Source organism: Macaca mulatta, chromosome 19 (assembly GCF_049350105.2).
Source record: "Macaca mulatta isolate MMU2019108-1 chromosome 19, T2T-MMU8v2.0, whole genome shotgun sequence".
In the NCBI taxonomy this organism is placed as follows: domain Eukaryota; kingdom Metazoa; phylum Chordata; class Mammalia; order Primates; family Cercopithecidae; genus Macaca; species Macaca mulatta.
In genome coordinates, this window is record NC_133424.1 from 64,743,539 (window position 1) to 64,754,910 (window position 11,372).

Consider the following 11,372-nt stretch of genomic DNA (forward strand, 5'->3'; position numbering starts at 1 on the left):
CCCATTCCAGACAATTCCAGGGCTTTTGAATCAAGCCTCAGCCTTCCTGGCCGGTCTCGCCTCCAAAATCGGAAAAACAGAGGCGCTGGGCTCAAGACTGAGACTCACAGGTGCAGCCCCGGCCCCGCCCTCTGCCGGTTCTAAAGGGCAAAGTCTCTCCCCGTGGCGCCGCGCTTCGCCCTGCCCAGGCTCCGCCCACCTCCTCGTGGACCCCGCGCAGGCCTTATTTCTGTCCTGCGCACGCAGATTCACCTGGAAGCGGATAGCGTGGAGTGAAGGTCCCACCGCAGCCCGTGAGTTTCTCTCTGTCTTGCATTAAGTCTGTGTTTCCCAGGTCCCCGGCGCTTCTGTACCTGGGACGTGGGGTCCCTATAGACGTCGAAATTCTCGCCCTTCTTCATGCAGAGCAAATTGAGACGTCCCTTTGAGAGTCTTGGGTTCACTTCCTTTCCTACAGACCTGGAAATTCTCGCCCGTCTTCCTTCATGCAGAGCAAATTGAGAGTCTGGGGTTCGCTTCCTTTTGGGTTTAAAGTCGCCTTGAGGCTGGTGCGGTCTGGTTTTTCTGCTGTAGGGCAATGTATACACTTTCTATTGCGTAGTTTTCCTGCTTAAAACCTTTTTCTAACTCCTCCCGCCCCGCGCTTTTTAAAGTCCTCACAGGTGAGGTGGATTCCCGCCCTGGGCGCCTCCCACCCTCGCCTTCGTTGGCTTGTGGAGTGTAGCGCTCTGGCCCCAGTCCTTCAGAGGCCGTGTCCTCTGCCTGGTCCTGAGATCCTGCAGACCCCACCACTGTCTTGAGGCGTCGTCGCCCCCCACCTCCCTCCTCGTGCCGGGTCCTGCTGCTCCCCAGGTCTCCCCTCCGCAGTCACCGCTTCTCCTGAGCGCGCGCTGGGGAGGTGCCCGGGGCCTGTCCTGTGACACGGGCTGTTCTTGCCTGCCCAGCTCCAGCCCCTGTAAAATGTGCTCCCCCGGGATGCAGGCGTCTTACTCCAAATCCTCCTGTAATCGTGTGGGCCAAAGGGATCAGGAGACAGAGAGCAGTAGAAAACCTGAGATAAGAAAAGAAAACAGGAGGAGAAAAGTAACTGCAGAAATGTAGAGAAAAGCTAGATGTACAGAGACATGGCAAGGAGAACAGAGGGAGAACCACAGCAGGGAGGATTATTGTGGGTCTAGAGTGCCATAGAGTGGGGACGGGGGATATAACAGGGAAGAGAGAATTTAACAGGGAGAGCAGAGGAGGCGCAGAGATGGGAGAAGAGGGAGAAATCTATGGAGACTGAGGACAATCGAAAGATTGAAAGATCTATGAAGGAGCCATAAGAGGTTAAATAAGTTGTGAAGATAGAGCAGAAGAGGTAGAAGAGAAGGAATAAAGGGAAGAAGGGGATAAACAGCAAGAGAGGAGAGGGGCAAAAATGAGACGCAGAATCCCAGGGAAAAAGACAAGAAAACAAGAGCTGGAGAGAGGAGGAGAATGAGAGATATGTACAGAATTAGGGAGGGAAGCATAGTAATGAAAACAGAGAAGCTGGGCGCAGTGGCTCATGCCTGTAATCCAGGCACTGTAGGAGACTAAGACAAGGGGATTGCTTGAGTCCAGGAGCTCGACACCAGCCTGGGCAGCATAATGAGACCCACATCTCTGACCGAAAAAAGAAAAAAAAAAAATTAACGGGGCGCGATGGTGGACACCTGTAATCCTAACTCTGGAGGCCGATGTAGGAGGATCACTTGAGCCCAGGAGGTCCAGGCTGCAGTGAGCCGAGATCATGCCACTGCACCCCAGCCTGGTCAACAGAGTGAGACCCTGTCTCAAAAGAAAAAAAGGAGCGGGGGACTTTGGGTTCAGATGAGTAGGTGAGTTCGTATTACTAGTCGTGACATGTTGACTTCTTTGTATATAATCTAATAACTTTAAAAAATTTGTTTAAATTATACAGATGAGGTTGAGAATTTTTAAACTCCTATCTATGAGACGTTAACATCCTGTAAATCTTGGCATCAGAGGTCAGCTTCCACTTGGAATCCCTATTCAGCCGAGGGCAGTGACTTACTCAGTTGTGAGTCACTCTCTTGCCTTTTCTCAGAGTTGGGTATAAAGTGGAACAGTGGGCCGGGCGCGGTGGCTCAAGCCTGTAATCCCAGCACTTTGGGAGGCCGAGACGGGCGGATCACGAGGTCAGGAGATCGAAACCATCCTGGCTAACACGGTGAAACCCCGTCTCTATTAAGAAATACAAAAAACTAGCCGGGCGAGGTGGCGGGCGCCTGTAGTCCCAGCTACTCGGGAGGCTGAGGCCGGAGAATGGCGTGAACCCGGGAGGCGGAGCTTGCAGTGAGCTGAGATCCGGCCACTGCACTCCAGCCTGGGTGACAGAGCGAGACTCCGTCTCAAAAAAAAAAAAATAAAATAAAATAAAAATAAAAATAAAGTGGAACAGTGAAGTGGGGAAAGAAAAATTGGTGTTATTACATAATACTTTTAATTTAATTGATTAATACTTGGGACAGGCGTGAGCCTGGGTGATAAAGCCAGAGCCTGTCCCAAATATTAATTAATCCAGCACTTTGGGAGGCTAAGGCTAGTGGATCACTTCAGGTCAGGGATTCGAGACCAGTCTGGCCAACATGATGAAATTCTGTCTCTACTAAAAATACAAAAATTAGCAGGGCATGATGATACTCGCCTGAAATCCCAGATACTAGAAAGGCTGAGGAAAGAGAATCGGAGAATCGCTTGAGCCTGGGAGGGAAAGGTTACAGTGAGCCAAGATCCTGCCACTGCACTCTAGCCCAGGTGACAGAGCGAGACTCTGTTTCAAAGAGCAAAACAAAACCTGGCTGACGTTAAAAATATCCAGTTCTGGCCGTGCGCGATGACTCATGCCTGTAATCTCAGCACTTTTGGAGGCTGATGCGGGCGGATCACCAGAGGTAGGGAGTTTGAGAACAGCCTGACCAACATGGAGAAACCTTGTTTCTACTAAAAATACAAAATTAGGCAGGGGTGGTGGCGCGTGATTGTAATGCCAGCTACTCAAGAGGCTGAGGCGAGAGAAGTCGCTTGAACCCGGAGGCAGGGGTTGCAGTGAGTTGAGATCGCACCATTGCGCTCCACCTTGGGCAACAAGAGCGAAACTCTGCCTAAAAACAAACATATCCGTTTGCCTGTTTGCTTCTGTACTTTTGATTCAGTAGTTCTTGGAAGAGAGCTCGATGTCCACATATTACATATTACAATGCTCCCCAAGCATTCAGAGGGAGGCAGTCAGCGGAACAATTAGTGAAATGTTTTCCTAGATCATCTGCAATGTCTTCTTTCCTACTGAAACATAGGACTGGGACTCTAGAAAAGCTCCAGTATGTTATCTTCCTTTTTTTATAAGCAGGAGTCTCTTTCTGACCTGCTGTCTCCATGTTGGAGCAAGGGAAAGAGCCCTGGACGGTGGAGAGTGAAGTGAAAATAGCAACAAAATCCAGCTGGGTGGGAATGTATTACAGGTGTAAAGGCAGGTAAGAGCTCAGATGGGCAGAGTGGAAGCTCCACCTTCCACTAGTGTGTGGGGAAACTCTGCAAGTAGGAGAATTCTGTGGGAAAAGAAAAGTTTAAATCCTGAGATCTCTGAGTGAACATCTTTATTTGCCCCCTCTTATCTCTCTGCTATTTATTTATTTATTTAATTTTTTGAGACAGTGTCTTCCTCTGTTGCCCAGACTGAAGTGCAGTGGCACAATAGCTCACTATGACCTCCGCCGCCTGGGTTCAAGTGACTCTCCTGTCTCAGCCTCTCAAGTAGCTGGAAATACAGTCATGCATCACCACCACACCAGGCTGATTTCTTTATTTTTAGTAGAGATAGTGTGGCACCATGTTGGCCAGGCTGGTCTTGAACTCCTGATCTCAGGTGATTTGCCCGGTGCTGAAATTACAAGTGAGCCACCGCTCCAGGCCCCTCTGCTCTTTAGATGTGTAGTAGTTTGATTTTTTTGTCCTCTAGTGATGCCGCAGCTCAGAGACAAAGGCACAGTCTTTATCCTGATGGGCAACACCCTGTCATCTGGCTTCTGTGACCTCTTTGGTTTCTTGACTCTGGCACAGGGAGTGCTGTGTCAAAGGGATCTCTTCCCCTGTGGTCTCTCCTTCTGTACTTGATTCCATCTGATGCTCCGTTCTCTGTTCCTGTAGATCAGAGCTGAGGCCTCCATACACCTACCCCTTGACCTATTCAGGTTCCATCCCATTTCCTGTACTTGGAACACCTAATTAGGAGATGAGAAAACCCGGGCTGCTGCTCTGCATCTGGGGCCCGGGATACTGCACAGAGCCCTCTCTGGTTGTTCAAATAGTTGGCTTGCCTATTTGAAATAGGAAAAAAGGCCGTGCGCGGTGGCTTATGCCATCATTTGGAGAGGCTGAGGAGGGCAGATCACTTGAAGTCGGGAGTTTGAGACCAGCCTGGCCAACATGGTGAAACCCCGTTTCTACTAAAAATACCAAAAGTAACCGGGCGTGGTGGTGGGTGTCTATAATCCCAGCTACTCAGGAGACTGAGGCAGAAGAATCTCTTGAAACCAGGAGGTGGACTTTGCAGTGAGCCGAGATTTTGACACTACACTTTGCCTTGGCGACAAAGTGAGACTCCGTCCCACCCGCCAAAAAAAAAAAAAAAAAAATTAAAAAAAAAAGTGTTTTCCCTACTCTCTCATGCCACTGAGCACAGAATGCCTCCGTTCTGATCACCAAAATTTGTGGATTTCTCCCCAACCACATCTTGGAGTGCAATGGTGTGATCTCGGCTCACCACAACCTCCGTTTCCAGGTTGAAACGATTCTTCTGCCTCAGCCTCCCGAGTAGCTGGCAAAGAGCAAGACCTCATCTCAAAATAAAATAAAATATATGAGAACAAAGTTACTCTAAGTACGAAAGGCTAATCAGAGACTGAAAAGAAAGCAACCATTTGTCTCTTATCTGCCTATGTCCTGGAACCCCCCTCCCCGGCTTTGAGTTGTTCTACCTTTCCCGACTGAACCAATGTACCTCTGACACTTACTGATTGATATGACATGTCTCCCTAAAATGTAAGGCCTACCTAGACCATATTGGGCACATGCCATTAGGACCTCCTGAGCCTGCGTCATGCGCATACTCTTAACCTTGGCAAGATACACTTTCTAAACTGATTGAGATGTCTCAGATACTTGGCTCACAAACTATTTTTAAAGTCCCAGGTGATTTATTTTAGCAGCTATAAGAAAAATCTGGGCTGGTATGGTGGCTCATGCCTGTAATCCCAGCACCTTGGGAGGCCAAGGCGGGCAGATCACAAGGTCAGGAGTTCGAGACCATCCTGGCCAAGATGGTGAAACCCTGTCTCTAGTAAAAATACAAAAATTAGCGGGTGTCTTGGGCACGTGCCTCTAATCCCAGCTACTCCGGAGGCTGAGGCTGGAGAATCGCTTGATCCAGGGAGTCGTGGCTTGCAGTGAGCCGAGACTGTGCCACTTCTCTCTAGCCTGGTGACAGAGCAAGACTCTGTCCAAAAAAAAAGAAAAAAGGAAAAGCTGGTTTCAGGGGTTTCTGGTTACATCAGGAAGTTTCAGCAGCCATACTTCAGAGAATCACGTTCTTGAAGCAATGTATGTGTCCTGAGTTTATTTTTTATATGTCCTCTTGACTTTGGCTTAGTTGTGAAGCAGCCTCATTTTCTGGGGTAATATCTGAGGTTCATTGTCTCATGGCCACGGAAATCAAGTACGTGGACACCCAAGAGTGACGTTAGAGTGGAAGTTCAATAGGCGAAAGAAAGTCAATAGCTCTCTGCTACAGAGAGGGGTCCTGGAAAAATGGTTTGAGGATTCGTGGTAAAATGTAGGGGTTTTATTGATGAGCTGGTGGGGAGGCAGTGTCTTATCTACATAGGGCATGAAAAACTCGTTAGGACCAGATGTGTCATTTGCATACGGCATGAATTTCTGGTAGCCCCCTCCCCAATGTTTTATTATGCAGGTGGGTTCTGTGCCTGAGATGTGCACCATCTTGCCCATTTCTTACTGTACACGTGCTAACAAAAAAGGAAAGACGGAGCTTCCATTGTGGGCATGCCTAGCCCCAAGGTTGCCCCTTTCCTATTGGCGCAGCTGCTGACTTTCCTCCATGCAAGCTTCCAGCTTGCTTACCTGTTTGCAGATCAATTTTTCAGGCTGCTCTTCGTTAGAACAAAATGATATTTTGGGCAGCTTTTTGTTAGAAGGGAAGCTCTGCAGAGGAGTTTTTGCCCTCACTATCTGCCTAAATAATTTCTTTCTACCTCCTGTATCAGTTGGATATGGCAAGGGTGACCCAACTGATAGGATGAACTTTCACCACGGCAGAATTTTCTTTTTTTTTTTTTTGAGACGGAGTCTTGCTCTGTCACCCAGCCCAGGCTGGAGTGCAGTGGCGCGATCTCGGCTCACTGCAAGCTCCGCCTCCCGGGTTCACGCCATTCTCCTGCCTCAGCCTCCCGAGTAGCTGGGACTACAGGCGCCCACAACCGCGCCCGGCTAATTTTTTGTATTTTTAGTAGAGACGGGGTTTCACCGTGGTCTCGATCTCCTGACCTTGTGATCCGCCCGCCTCGGCCTCCCAAAGTGCTGGGATTACAGGCGTGAGCCACCGCGCCCGGCCTACCACGGCAGAATTTTCAATTCACTTTACGTGCATTCTGAAAGTAACTAGAAAAGATACTTTTTATTGTCAAATTGTAAGGGTCTTGTTTTGAGACAGTCTCACTGTGTCACCCAGGCTGGAGTGCAGTGGTGTGATCCTGACTCACTGCAACCTCCGCCTCCCAGGTTCAAGCAATTTTCCTACCCCAACCTCCTGAGTAGCTGGGATTACAGGTGTGCGCCACCACGCCTGGCTAATTTTTGTATTTTTAGTAGAAATGCCATTTCGCTATGTTGGCCAGGCTGGTCTCAAACTCCGGTCCTCAAGTGATCTGCCTGCCTCGGCCTCCCAAAGTGCTGAGATTACAGGCATGAGCCACCTTGCCCAGCCAATTATAAGGTATTTTAAAATTATTTATTATTTTTTTGAGACGGAGTCTTCAGTCTGTCACTCAGGCTGGAGTGCAGTGGCACTATCTTGCCTCACTGCAACCTCCGTCTCCTGGGTTCAAGCAGTTCTCCCGCCTCAGCCTACCAAGTAGCTGGGATTACAGGCATGCACCATTACTCCCAGCTAACTTTTTTTTTGTATTTTTAGTAGAGATGAGGTTTCACCATATTGGCCAGTCTAGTCTTTAACTCCTGACCTGGTGATCCGCCCGCCTCAGCCCCCCAAAGTGCTGGGATTACAGGCGTGAGCCACCGCGCCCGGCCCTATAAGTTATTTTATACCTTTTCTTTGTTTTCTCTTTCTGTCAGGTATGGTTAGAAAACCTATAACATAGAGAGTCTTCAGAATATATTTGGATTTATTGTGGAGTCCTAATTAGGGAAAAGGAGTCTGGCTAGTAGGAACAGGGGGAAAGCAAAGAGATAAGGCAAATAAGCTATTTTAAAACTTAAACATTGAGTTACCATATCATCCAGCAAGCCTAGTGCTGGGTATACATGCAAAATAAAAGAAATCAGTATGTGAAAAATATCTCTGCACTACCATGTGTGTGCACTCCTGTTCACAATAGCCAAGATTTGGAAGCAACCTAAGTGTCCAGCAACAGATAAATGTACAAAAAAAAAGTGGTGCTTACACACAACGGACCAATGTTCAGCCATCAAAAAGTATGGTATCCTGTCATTTGCAAAAACATAGAGGCAACTGGAGATCTTTTTTTTTTCTTTTGCTGAGACAGAGTCTCTCTCTGTCACCCAGGCTAGAGTGCAGCAGTGTGATCTCTGCTCACTGCAACCTCCACCTCTGGGTTCAAGCGATTCTCCTTACTCAGTCTCCCGAGTAGCTGAGATTACAATCGTACACCACCACGCCCAGCTCAATTTTGGTGTTACTTTTGTTCATATTCCCCACATTTACTTTTATTTCACAGTACTTTTTATATCCTTACTATATGTGTATTTTTATTTTATGTAAATTAAAATGCATGCCTTGTGTTCATTTGGGACATAAGAGAAAGACATTTAGAAGAATACAAGTTACACTTATCAATAGGGATGCAGGTTTGTCAGAGTGTGAAACTGCACTGCTATGGGATTCTCATCATGTTCACATAAGTAACCTAAGGCCGACTGCAGAGAGGATAACTGAAGTGGAAGGGGTGATTGTATGTTCTCAAATTGTATGATGTTTAATTCCATCATAAAACTGTAGATCCTTCAGCCTTAGCAACCTGATGGGGCATTGTTTGTGTTTAGACATGAAGGATCCTATAGAGGTGAGATAAAGCTATGCAGGTAGATGGGACATAATTAACTCATAGTTATAAAAAAAATAAATTTTATTGACACATGAAATTTATGATACATTCTAAATAAAACAATAGAAAATGTAGCCTGGCCAACACAGTGAAACCACATCTCTACCAAAAAATACAAAAATTAACCGGGCATGGTGGTGGTGCGCATGTAGTCCCATCTACTAGGGAGGCTGAGGCAGGAGAATTGCTTGAACCTGGGAGGCGGAGGTTGCAGTGAGTCATGATCGCTCCATTGCAATCCAGCCTGGGTGACAGAGTGAGACATTGTCTCAAAAAACAAACAATAGAAAATGTAATGCTGGCAGTTTAATGGGATTCCTAATCAAGAACATGCTATTGTGGTTTTTTTTTTTTTTTTTTTTTAAATAAACTCTCCTCTTTGGACCAGATACAGTGGCTCACACCTGTAATCCCAACACTTTTAGGAGGCCAAGCAGAAGGATCACTTGAGCTCAGGAGTTCAAAACCAGTCTGGGACACATAGCGAAACCTCGTCTCTACAAATAGAAAAAAAGAAAAAAATGCTAAAAAATCCTCTTCTCTGTGATAACTAATCTTTTCAATTTCAAGATTAAGATCAATTTTTCCTCAATCTTGCTACATGACAGCTACTGCCATTCAATGGAGATGTGGCTAACATTTCCCCTGCATTACCTCTACCTTACATGTAATCACTTCCTATTAACGTATTAATCTCCTCCAGTAAAAACTGCAGTCTCTTGAGGTCTTGGATTGCTCTGTTTCATGATTGGTTAGTAGAGCATTTCTTTCCTATAATCCACACTGGCCCTCTCTGTGAAGAATGCCCTGTATGCAATAATATGACTGATATCACAGCTTTACATTATTCTCAGCCCCTTACAAATCTTAATTCAGCCATTTTTTTCCTTTTTTTTTTTTTCTTTGAAATACTCACTCTGTCATCCAGGCTGGAGTGAAGTGGCACAATCTAGGCTCACTGCAACCTCCACCTCACGGGTTTAAGTGATTCTCCTGCCTCAGCCTCTCATAGCTGGGATTACAAGCGTGTGTCACTATGCCTGGCGTGTTTTTGTATTTTTAGTAGAGATGCGGTTTCACTTTCTTGCCCAAGCTCGTCTCGAACTCCTGATCTCAGGTGATATACCTGCCTCGGCCTCCCAAAGTGTTGGAATTACAGGAGTGAGCCACAATGCCTGGCCCATTGTTGTTTTTGAGGAGCATCACAGAAGCACATATGTAGGCAACAATCTCCGTCTGGTTCTGTTTCCTTTTCTTTGTGTGTGTGTGTTTTTTTTTTTTTTGAGATGGAGTCTCACCTGTCACCCAGGCTGAAGTGCAGTGGCGCAATCTCGGCCCACTGCAAGCTCCGCCTCCTAGATTCAAGCAATTGTCCTGCCTCAGTCTCCTGAGTGGCTGGGATTACAGGTGCCAGCCACAATGTCTGGCTAATTTTTGTTATTTTTAGTAAAGATGGGGTTTCACCATGCTGGCCAGGCTGTTCTCAAACTCCTGACTTCAAGTGATCCACCCATGTCCGCCTCCCAAAGTGCTGGGATTAGCCAATATTCAGCCAATATTCAATTTCAAAAGATAGTGTCCCTGTTTCACAGGAATATGGAGAGAAATGATCTCACCTAATGAAGTAGGCCATTTTTTCCTATTCTTGCCTATAGATCATGAAATGACTAAGAAAGACATCATAAAAACATTTCTAATGTCAGCTTGAAAGTTAACATTGGTAAAGAAGTCTTTCTCCTTCAATAATGTAATCAATTATTTTATGACCTGAAGGTAACTGGCCATTTCCAAATGTCTTTGAGTCTTTGATGTATGTCATGACTTTTAACATGCTTTGAATTGTAATTATTCTGCAGAATGTAATATAAAAGATTAATGGCAGAGAATTAGACTTCCTATGAGCTCTCAGATGGATTATAGTCTGTGAATTGGTTAATTTACCATATCACTACATTTGTGTTTGTTCCACTATAATTTTTTTTTTTTTTGAGATGGAGTCTCACTCTGTTGCCCAGGCTGAAGTGCAGTGGTGAGATCTCAGCTCACTGCAAGCTCTGCCTCCCAGGTTCAAGTGATTCTCCTGCCTCAGCCTCTCAAATAGCTGGGATTACAGGCACCCACTACCACACCTGGCTAATTTTTGTATTTTTAGTAGAGATGGGGTTTCACTATGTTGGTCAAGCCGGTCTCAAACTCCTGACCTCATGATCCACCCAACTCAGCCTCCCAGTGTGCTGGGATTACAGGCGTGAGCCACCACACCTGGGATCCACTATGAATTATTTTTTGAGACAGAGTCTCACTCTCTCGACCAGGCTGGAGTGCAGTGGCACGATCTTGGCTCACTGCAACCTCTGCCTGCCAGGTTCAAGCAACTCTCCTGTCTCAGCCTCCCGAGCAGCTGGGACTACAGGTGTGCACTGCTACCCCCAGCTATTTTTTGTATTTTTAGTAGAGACAGGGTTTCACCATGTTGGTTGGCAGGATGGTCTCAATCTCTTGATCTCATGATCCACCCGCCTCGGCATCGGCCTCCCAAAGTGCTGAGATTACAGGAATGAGCCACTGCATCCAGCCCTCCAATATGAATATATATATATATTTTTTAAAAGACGGAGTCTTGCTCTGTCGCCCAGGCTGGAGTGCAGTGGTGCAATCTCGGCTCACTGCAAGCTCCGCCTCCCGGGTTCATGCCATTCTCCTGTCTCAGCCTTCTGAGTAGCTGGGACTACAGGCGCCCACCACCACACCCGGCTAATTTTTTGTATTTTTAGTAGAGACGGGGTTTCACCGTGTTAGCCAGGATGGTCTCGAACTCCTGACCTTGTGATCCACCTGCCTCGGCCTCCCAAAGTGCTGGGATTACAGGTGTGAGCCACCGCGCCCGGCCTCCACTATGAATTTTTAATGAACCATGAGAATGCATCTTAGACTAGTGACCTTTCCAGA